This window comes from Oncorhynchus gorbuscha, linkage group LG23 (assembly GCF_021184085.1).
Source record: "Oncorhynchus gorbuscha isolate QuinsamMale2020 ecotype Even-year linkage group LG23, OgorEven_v1.0, whole genome shotgun sequence".
NCBI lineage: Eukaryota > Metazoa > Chordata > Actinopteri > Salmoniformes > Salmonidae > Oncorhynchus > Oncorhynchus gorbuscha.
Window position 1 is genome coordinate 26,963,824 of NC_060195.1, and position 8,803 is coordinate 26,972,626.

Sequence of the window (8,803 nt, forward strand, 5' to 3'; positions counted from 1 at the left end):
TGCTGAAGGGAATGTTATGCCTACCTGATCCTGACCACTGCTGCTGAAGGGAATGTTAGGCCTACCTCATCCTGACCACTGCTGCTGAAGATGATGTTAGGCCTACCTCATCCTGACCACTGTTACTGAAGATGATGTTAGGGCTACCTCATCCTGACCACTGCTGCTGAAGATGATATTAGGCCTACCTCATCCTGACCACTGCTGCTGAAGGGAATGTTAGGCCTACCTCATCCTGACCACTGTTACTGAAGATGATGTTAGGCCTACCTCATCCTGACCACTGCTGCTGAAGATGATGTTAGGCCTACCTCATCCTGACCACTGCTGCTGAAGATGATGTTAGGCCTACCTCATCCTGACCACTGCTGCTGAAGATGATGTTAGGCCTACCTCATCCTGACCACTGCTGCTGAAGATGATGTTAGGCCTACCTCATCCTGACCACTGCTGCTGAAGATGATGTTAGGCCTACCTCATCCTGACCACTGCTGCTGAAGATGATGTTAGGCCTACCTCATCCTGACTACTGCTGCTGAAGATGATGTTAGGCCTACCTCATCCTGACCACTGTTACTGAAGATTATGTTAGGCCTACCTCATCCTGACTAATGCTGCTGAAGATGATGTTAAGCCTACCTCATCCTGACCACTGTTACTGAAGATGATGTTAGGCCTACCTCATCCTGACCACTGTTACTGAAGATGATGTTAGGCCTACCTCATCCTGACCACTGTCACTGAAGATTATGTTAGGCCTACCTCATCCTGACTAATGCTGCTGAAGATGATGTTATGTCTACCTCTGACTACTGTTGCTGAAGGGAATGTTATGTATACCTCATCCTGACCACTGCTGCTGAAGGGAATGTTAGGCCTACCTCATCCTGACCACTGCTGCTGAAGGGAATGTTAGGCCTACCTCATCCTGACCACTGCTGCTGAAGATGATGTTATGCCTACCTCATCCTGACCACTGCTGCTGAAGATGATGTTATGCCTACCTAATCCTGACCACTGCTGCTGAAGGGAATGTTAGGCCTACCTCATCCTGACCACTGCTGCTGAAGGGAATGTTAGGCCTACCTCATCCTGACCACTGCTGCTGAAGGGAATGTTAGGCCTACCTCATCCTGACCACTGCTGCTGAAGGGAATGTTATGCCTACCTCATCCTGACCACTGCTGCTGAAGGGAATGTTAGGCCTACCTCATCCTGACCACTGCTGCTGAAGGGAATGTTAGGCCTACCTCATCCTGACCACTGCTGCTGAAGATGATGTTAGGCCTACCTCATCCTGACCACTGCTGCTGAAGGGAATGTTATGCCTACCTCATCCTGACCACTGCTGCTGAAGATGATATTAAGCCTACCTCATCCTGACCACTGTTACTGAATATGATGTTAGGCCTACCTCATCCTGACTAATGCTGCTGAAGATGATGTTATGTCTACCTCATCCTGACTACTGCTGCTGAAGGGAATGTTATGTCTACCTCATCCTGACCACTGCTGCTGAAGGGAATGTTATGCCTACCTCATCCTGACCACTGCTGCTGAAGATGATGTTATGCCTACCTCATCCTGACCACTGCTGCTGAAATGATGTTTTGCCTTCCTCATCCTGACCACTGCTGCTGAAGATTATGTTATGCCTACCTCATCCTGACCACTGCTGCTGAAGATGATGTTATGCCTACCTCATCCTGACCACTGCTGCTGAAGATGATGTTATGCCTACCTCATCCTGACCACTGCTGCTGAAGGGAATGTTATGCCTACCTCATCCTGACCACTGCTGCTGAAGGGAATTGTATGCCTACCTCATCCTGACCACTGCTGCTGAAGGGAATGTTATGCCTACCTCAACCTGAGCACTGCTGCTGAAGATGATGTTAGGCCTACCTCATCCTGACCACTGCTGCTGAAGATGATGTTAGGCCTATCTCATCTTGGCTACTGCTGCTAAAGATGATGTTATGCCTACCTCATCCTGACTACTGCTGCTGAAGATGATGTTAGGCCTATCTCATCCTGACCACTGTTACTGAAGATGATGTTAGGCCTACCTCATCCTGACCACTGTTACTGAAGATGATGTTAGGCCTACCTCATCCTGACCACTGTTACTGAAGATGATGTTAGGCCTACCTCATCCTGACTACTGCTGCTGAAGATGATGTTAGGCCTACCTCATCCTGACCACTGTTACTGAAGATGATGTTAGGCCTACCTCATCCTGACCACTGTTACTGAAGATGATGTTAGGCCTACCTCATCCTGACCACTGCTGCTGAAGATGATATTAAGCCTACCTCATCCTGACCACTGTTACTGAATATGATGTTAGGCCTACCTCATCCTGACTAATGCTGCTGAAGATGATGTTATGCCTACCTCATCCTGACCACTGCTGCTGAAGGGATGTTAGGCCTACCTCATCCTGACCACTGCTGCTGAAGATGATATTAAGCCTACCTCATCCTGACCACTGCTGCTGAAGGAATGTTAGGCCTACCTCATCCTGACCACTGCTGCTGAAGATGATGTTAGGTCTACCTCATCCTGACCACAGCTGCTGAAGGGAATGTTATGCCTACCTCCTCCTGACTACTGCTGCTGAAAATGATGTTTTGCCTTCCTCATCCTGACCACTGCTGCTGAAGATTATGTTATGCCTACCTCATCCTGACCACTGCTTCTGAAGATGATGTTATGCTTACCTCATCCTGACCACTGCTGCTGAAGGGAATGTTATGCCTACCTCATCCTGACCACTGCTGCTGAAGGGCTGCCTACCTCATCCTGACCAGAAGGGAATGTTATGCCTACCTCATCCTGACCACTGCTGCTGAAGGGAATGTTATGCCTACCTCAACCTGAGCACTGCTACTGAAGATGATGTTAGGCCTACCTCATCCTGACCACTGCTGCTGAAGATGATGTTAGGCCTATCTCATCCTGACTACTGCTGCTAAAGATGATGTTATGCCTACCTCATCCTGACTACTGCTGCTGAAGATGATGTTAGGCCTATCTCATCCTGACCACTGTTACTGAAGATGATGTTAGGCCTACCTCATCCTGACCACTGTTACTGAAGATGATGTTAGGCCTACCTCATCCTGACCACTGTTACTGAAGATGATGTTAGGCCTACCTCATCCTGACTACTGCTGCTGAAGATGATGTTAGGCCTACCTCATCCTGACCACTGTTACTGAAGATGATGTTAGGCCTACCTCATCCTGACCACTGTTACTGAAGATGATGTTAGGCCTACCTCATCCTGACTACTGCTGCTGAAGATTATGTTAGGCCTACCTCATCCTGACCACTGTTACTGAAGATGATGTTAAGCCTACCTCATCCTGACCACTGTTACTGAAGATGATGTTAGGCCTACCTCATCCTGACCACTGTTACTGAAGATGATGTTAGGCCTACCTCATCCTGACCACTGTCACTGAAGATTATGTTAGGCCTACCTCATCCTGACCACTGTTACTGAAGATGATGTTATGTCTACCTCATCCTGACTACTGCTGCTGAAGGGAATGTTATGTCTACCTCATCCTGACCACTGCTGCTGAAGATGATATTAAGCCTACCTCATCCTGACCACTGCTGCTGAAGGGAATGTTAGGCCTACCTCATCCTGACCACTGCTGCTGAAGATGATGTTAGGTCTACCTCATCCTGACCACTGCTGCTGAAGGGAATGTTATGCCTACCTCCTCCTGACTACTGCTGCTGAAAATGATGTTTTGCCTTCCTCATCCTGACCACTGCTGCTGAAGATTATGTTATGCCTACCTCATCCTAACCACTGCTTCTGAAGATGATGTTATGCTTACCTCATCCTGACCACTGCTGCTGAAGGGAATGTTATGCCTACCTCATCCTGACCACTGCTGCTGAAGGGAATGTTATGCCTACCTCATCCTGACCACTGCTGCTGAAGGGAATTGTATGCCTACCTCATCCTGACCACTGCTGCTGAAGGGAATGTTATGCCTACCTCAACCTGAGCACTGCTGCTGAAGATGATGTTAGGCCTACCTCATCCTGACCACTGCTGCTGAAGATGATGTTAGGCCTATCTCATCCTGGCTACTGCTGCTAAAGATGATGTTATGCCTACCTCATCCTGACTACTGCTGCTGAAGATGATGTTAGGCCTATCTCATCCTGACCACTGTTACTGAAGATGATGTTAGGCCTACCTCATCCTGACCACTGTTACTGAAGATGATGTTAGGCCTACCTCATCCTGACCACTGTTACTGAAGATGATGTTAGGCCTACCTCATCCTGACTACTGCTGCTGAAGATGATGTTAGGCCTACCTCATCCTGACCACTGTTACTGAAGATGATGTTAGGCCTACCTCATCCTGACCACTGTTACTGAAGATGATGTTAGGCCTACCTCATCCTGACCACTGCTGCTGAAGATTATGTTAGGCCTACCTCATCCTGACCACTGTTACTGAAGATGATGTTAAGCCTACCTCATCCTGACCACTGCTGCTGAAGATGATGTTAGGCCTACCTCATCCTGACCACTGTTACTGAAGATGATGTTAGGCCTACCTCATCCTGACCACTGTCACTGAAGATTATGTTAGGCCTACCTCATCCTGACCACTGTTACTGAAGATGATGTTAGGCCTACCTCATCCTGACCACTGTTACTGAAGATGATGTTAGGCCTACCTCATCCTGACTACTGCTGCTGAAGATTATGTTAGGCCTACCTCATCCTGACCACTGTTACTGAAGATGATGTTATGCCTACCTCATCCTGACCACTGCTGCTGAAGATGATGTTAAGCCTACCTCATCCTGACCACTGTCACTGAAGAATGTTAGGCCTACCTCATCCTGACTAATGCTGCTGAAGATGATGTTGTGTTTACTCATCCTGACTACTGCTGCTGAAGGGAATGTTATGTCTACCTCATACTGACCACTGCTGCTGAAGATGATATTAAGCCTACCTCATCCTGACCACTGCTGCTGAAGATGAATATTAAGCCTACCTCATCCTGACCACTGCTGCTGAAGATGATGTTATGCCTACCTCATCCTGACCACTGCTGCTGAAGGGAATGTTATGCCTACCTCATCCTGACCACTGCTGCTGAAGGGAATGTGTATGCCTACCTCATCCCGACTGACCACTGCTGCTGAAGGGAATGTTATGCCTATCCTGACCAACCTGAGCACTGACCACTGTTACTGAAGATGATGTTAGGCCTACCTCATCCTGACCACTGTTGCTGAAGATGATGTTAGGCCTATCTCATCCTGACTAATGCTGCTGAAATGATGATGTTATGCCTACCTCATCCTGACTACTGCTGCTGAAGATGATGTTAGGCCTATCTCATCCTGACCACTGTTACTGAAGATGATGTTAGCCTACCTCATCCTGACCACTGCTGCTGAAGGGATGTTATGCCTACCTCATCCTGACCACTGCTGCTGAAGATGATGTTAGGATTACCTCATCCTGACCACTGCTGCTGAAGATGATGTTAGGCCTACCTCATCCTGACCACTGCTGCTGAAGATGATGTTAGGCCTACCTCATCCTGACCACTGCTGCTGAAGATGATGTTTTGCCTACCTCATCCTGACCACTGCTGCTGAAGATTATGTTTTGCCTACCTCCTCCTGACTACTGCTGCTGAAAATGATGTTTTGCCTACCTCATCCTGACCACTGCTGCTGAAGATTATGTTATGCCTACCTCATCCTGACTAATGCTGCTGAAGATTATGTTATGCCTACCTCATCCTTAATCACTTCACCGTTTGGTAAACCTATTGATTTCAAACTGTCTTGTCTACCATATATGGATTTTGATAACTATAGAAATAAAATGTGTGTTTATAAAGTATAAACATTTAAATGACATGTATGATACATGATAACTATACATAATGACTACTGGTTATTGCTAATTGATTTCCCATAGTGGTAACCACAATTGTTCACCATCTGGATAAGAGCGTCTGCTAAATGACTTAAATGTAAATGTAATGTGTGTGTGAACCCTTAACATTTCTTTCAACATGGAGCAGGTTAGACATCAAGGGAGGGAAGCGATCAAAGACCATGTGGACAAAGAGTCAAAGAGGTGGACATGGGCCCCGCCAAAGAGGTCAAAGAGGTGGACTTGGGCCCTTTCAAAGAGGTCAAAGAGGTGGACATGGGCCTCGCCAAAGAGTTCAAAGAGGTGGACATGGGCCTCGCCAAAGAGGTCAAAGAGGTGGACGTGGGCCTCGCCAAAGAGGTCAAAGAGGTGGACTTGGGCCCTTTCAAAGAGGTGGGCATGGGCCTGCCAAAAAAGTTGCTAGGGCTGTTGCTAGAACTTGCAAAACTCTAACCGAATTAGGTAATGAACCAAAGCCTCCATTGCTATGCTGGTTGTTTGGTTTTTACCTCATAGCGGTCACGAAGGAAGCAGCCAGTGTTGCCAACTTAGCAACTTTGTCACGATATTAAGTGAGTATTCAGACACCTCTCGTGACACATTTTCAAAAAAGCAACTAGTGTCAAATCTAGCGACTTTTTCTGGTGTTAATGGAGACTGACGTATCGTTCTTACTCTTCTAAATAATCAACGGGTGCTGCCATGGGCCCCACCCCCATCGCAAAGCACTCACAGGTGTCCCAGTCACCGCGCAGCAGTCCCTCCCAGTTGCAGTCAGAGCAAGAGATGTTCACCCCTGCAAATGAATCGCACATGCGGGAAGCCGCCGCTGGCTGATCCCACCCTGGCTTACATAAAAGTAACCTGAATTAGGGCCAGACTAGTTACCATAATTTTCTCACATTGCCATTGGCAGTTTTTTTTATTGTCTCTTTTTGGTCCATTTAGATTGTTAATGTACATTGTATATATAAAAATGTTTTAAAAAATATTATGGTTAAAAATGTTCATGTTTTACTGTGACTTGTTGTAGGCTCCTAAGTGGACCATAAGGTTTAAAACCAAACCAAATTAAGAAAAATGGTCATTTAGCGACTTCTAGCAACTTTTAGGACAGCCAATAGCTACTTTCCTTACTGAGGAGTTGGCAACACTGGAAACAGCACGTGGACAGTTCCACTTCTATTTCACCTCATAAGCACTCGCTCTGTCCGCGCAAAGTCATTACCTCAGAATTGCTCTCCAAAGACAGGGTTTTTGACAGTGACAACCTGCTGCTTCAGAGGACCCGAAAACACAGGAAGAGAACACTCTTTCTTTCATATATTTGTCTTTAAATAAGTAAATATTGTTAAATACGAAGAAATAATTTAAGCTGTTTTTAGAATGACGTTTCTAGCTGCTAACGTTATACTTATTTACCTCAGCCTGCCTAGCTAGCTAGCTAGCCAGACAGTTTTATTTAGCTAACATTAGCTAGCTAGCTACTGTAATTGTTATTGTAGCTGTCTGTTGGTATGTAGCTGCACTTCAATGGCATCCCTTGAAGATATTTTATTTGATCTTTCCATCCAGGTTAAGGTGACCAGATTTCTGAAATGAAAATCGTGGAGATTTCCAGTACGTGGTCAATATATAATTAAAATATCTGATGTTATTATCTATGAAATAAAAAAGGGGAACAATTCCGGTTTCATGTATTTAGTCTAACAGGCGGTGATAGAGAAAACAACTATATTACAGAAACGCTACAGACAAGACAGAACTGTCCGATCTGAACAGCCATTCAGCGGTCCTGGTAGTCTGTGTAGAATAAGAGCAGAAGAGGACATGAGCAAAATTGAAAAAACAGACAATAGTATATGTGAAATACTTAACAACATAATAAAGAAATAAGATGCTGATGAGATTGGTAACTACATAATATACTTATACCAACCTAATCTGTATATTTCTCAGAAGAATGTATCTTCATCAGGATTGCTCTGTCTTTGGCAAGCTTCTCCATGAACTCCTGGCAGGGGAGGTTGAAGTTTATCTTCACAATAAGCATGGCCTTGATGGTAGGAACAGTGAACCAATTTCTTGCTGCTGTCCATAGTAGATCATTCATTACTTCCAGGTAAGCACATGACAACAGACGCTAATCTAGCCAGGTTAGTGTGTGGGATGTCATTCTCTTTGAAGTGGGTAACCACCGTGCTCCATCTCTGACTGAGCGGTGTCTCAGATGTTTTCCATTCTTCAAGCGATCCCCCTTTAGGAACTCATGCAGGCCAGTAACCTCGTCAAACAATGCATCCTCATTGATGGTCACATTGGGTCATTTTTCCTGCAGTGTGCCTGTTGCCTTCTGGATCTCTTCACACTGAGGTTGCCTTTTTAAAAGGAGACCATGTACATCTTTTAGGTTATCTGTGTGCTTTCCCCATGCTTGCAAGTAGTTCACAGCCGTAGTGAAGAATGATTGTGATGTTTTGAGAAAGCTCTCTTTAGACATGGCTCCATTGTCCTCTAGGTCTCTCAGAAGTCCTCTGACCAAAACTGGAATGAAGTTGTCATCACGTCTTACAGTGAGTTTTGCCTCAACGTTTCTCAGAATTGCAGCGGACTCCACAGCACAGTGGTCCTGGCCTCCAAGCATCTTGATCGTGTCACTGAATACGGTCAAGTTTCCAAGGACAAAGGCCTGCCAAAGTTCAGTCAGTGGATCTTCAAACATTATTCACAGGACAACAGGACATTTTGTCTTCAGAAATAAAAAAGTATTTCAATGGCACATACGTTTTCAGCACTCTTTCTAGAGCAGACAGCGAACATTGCTGTGTTCTAAAATGTTAAGGTACTCCTGGCCAACAAA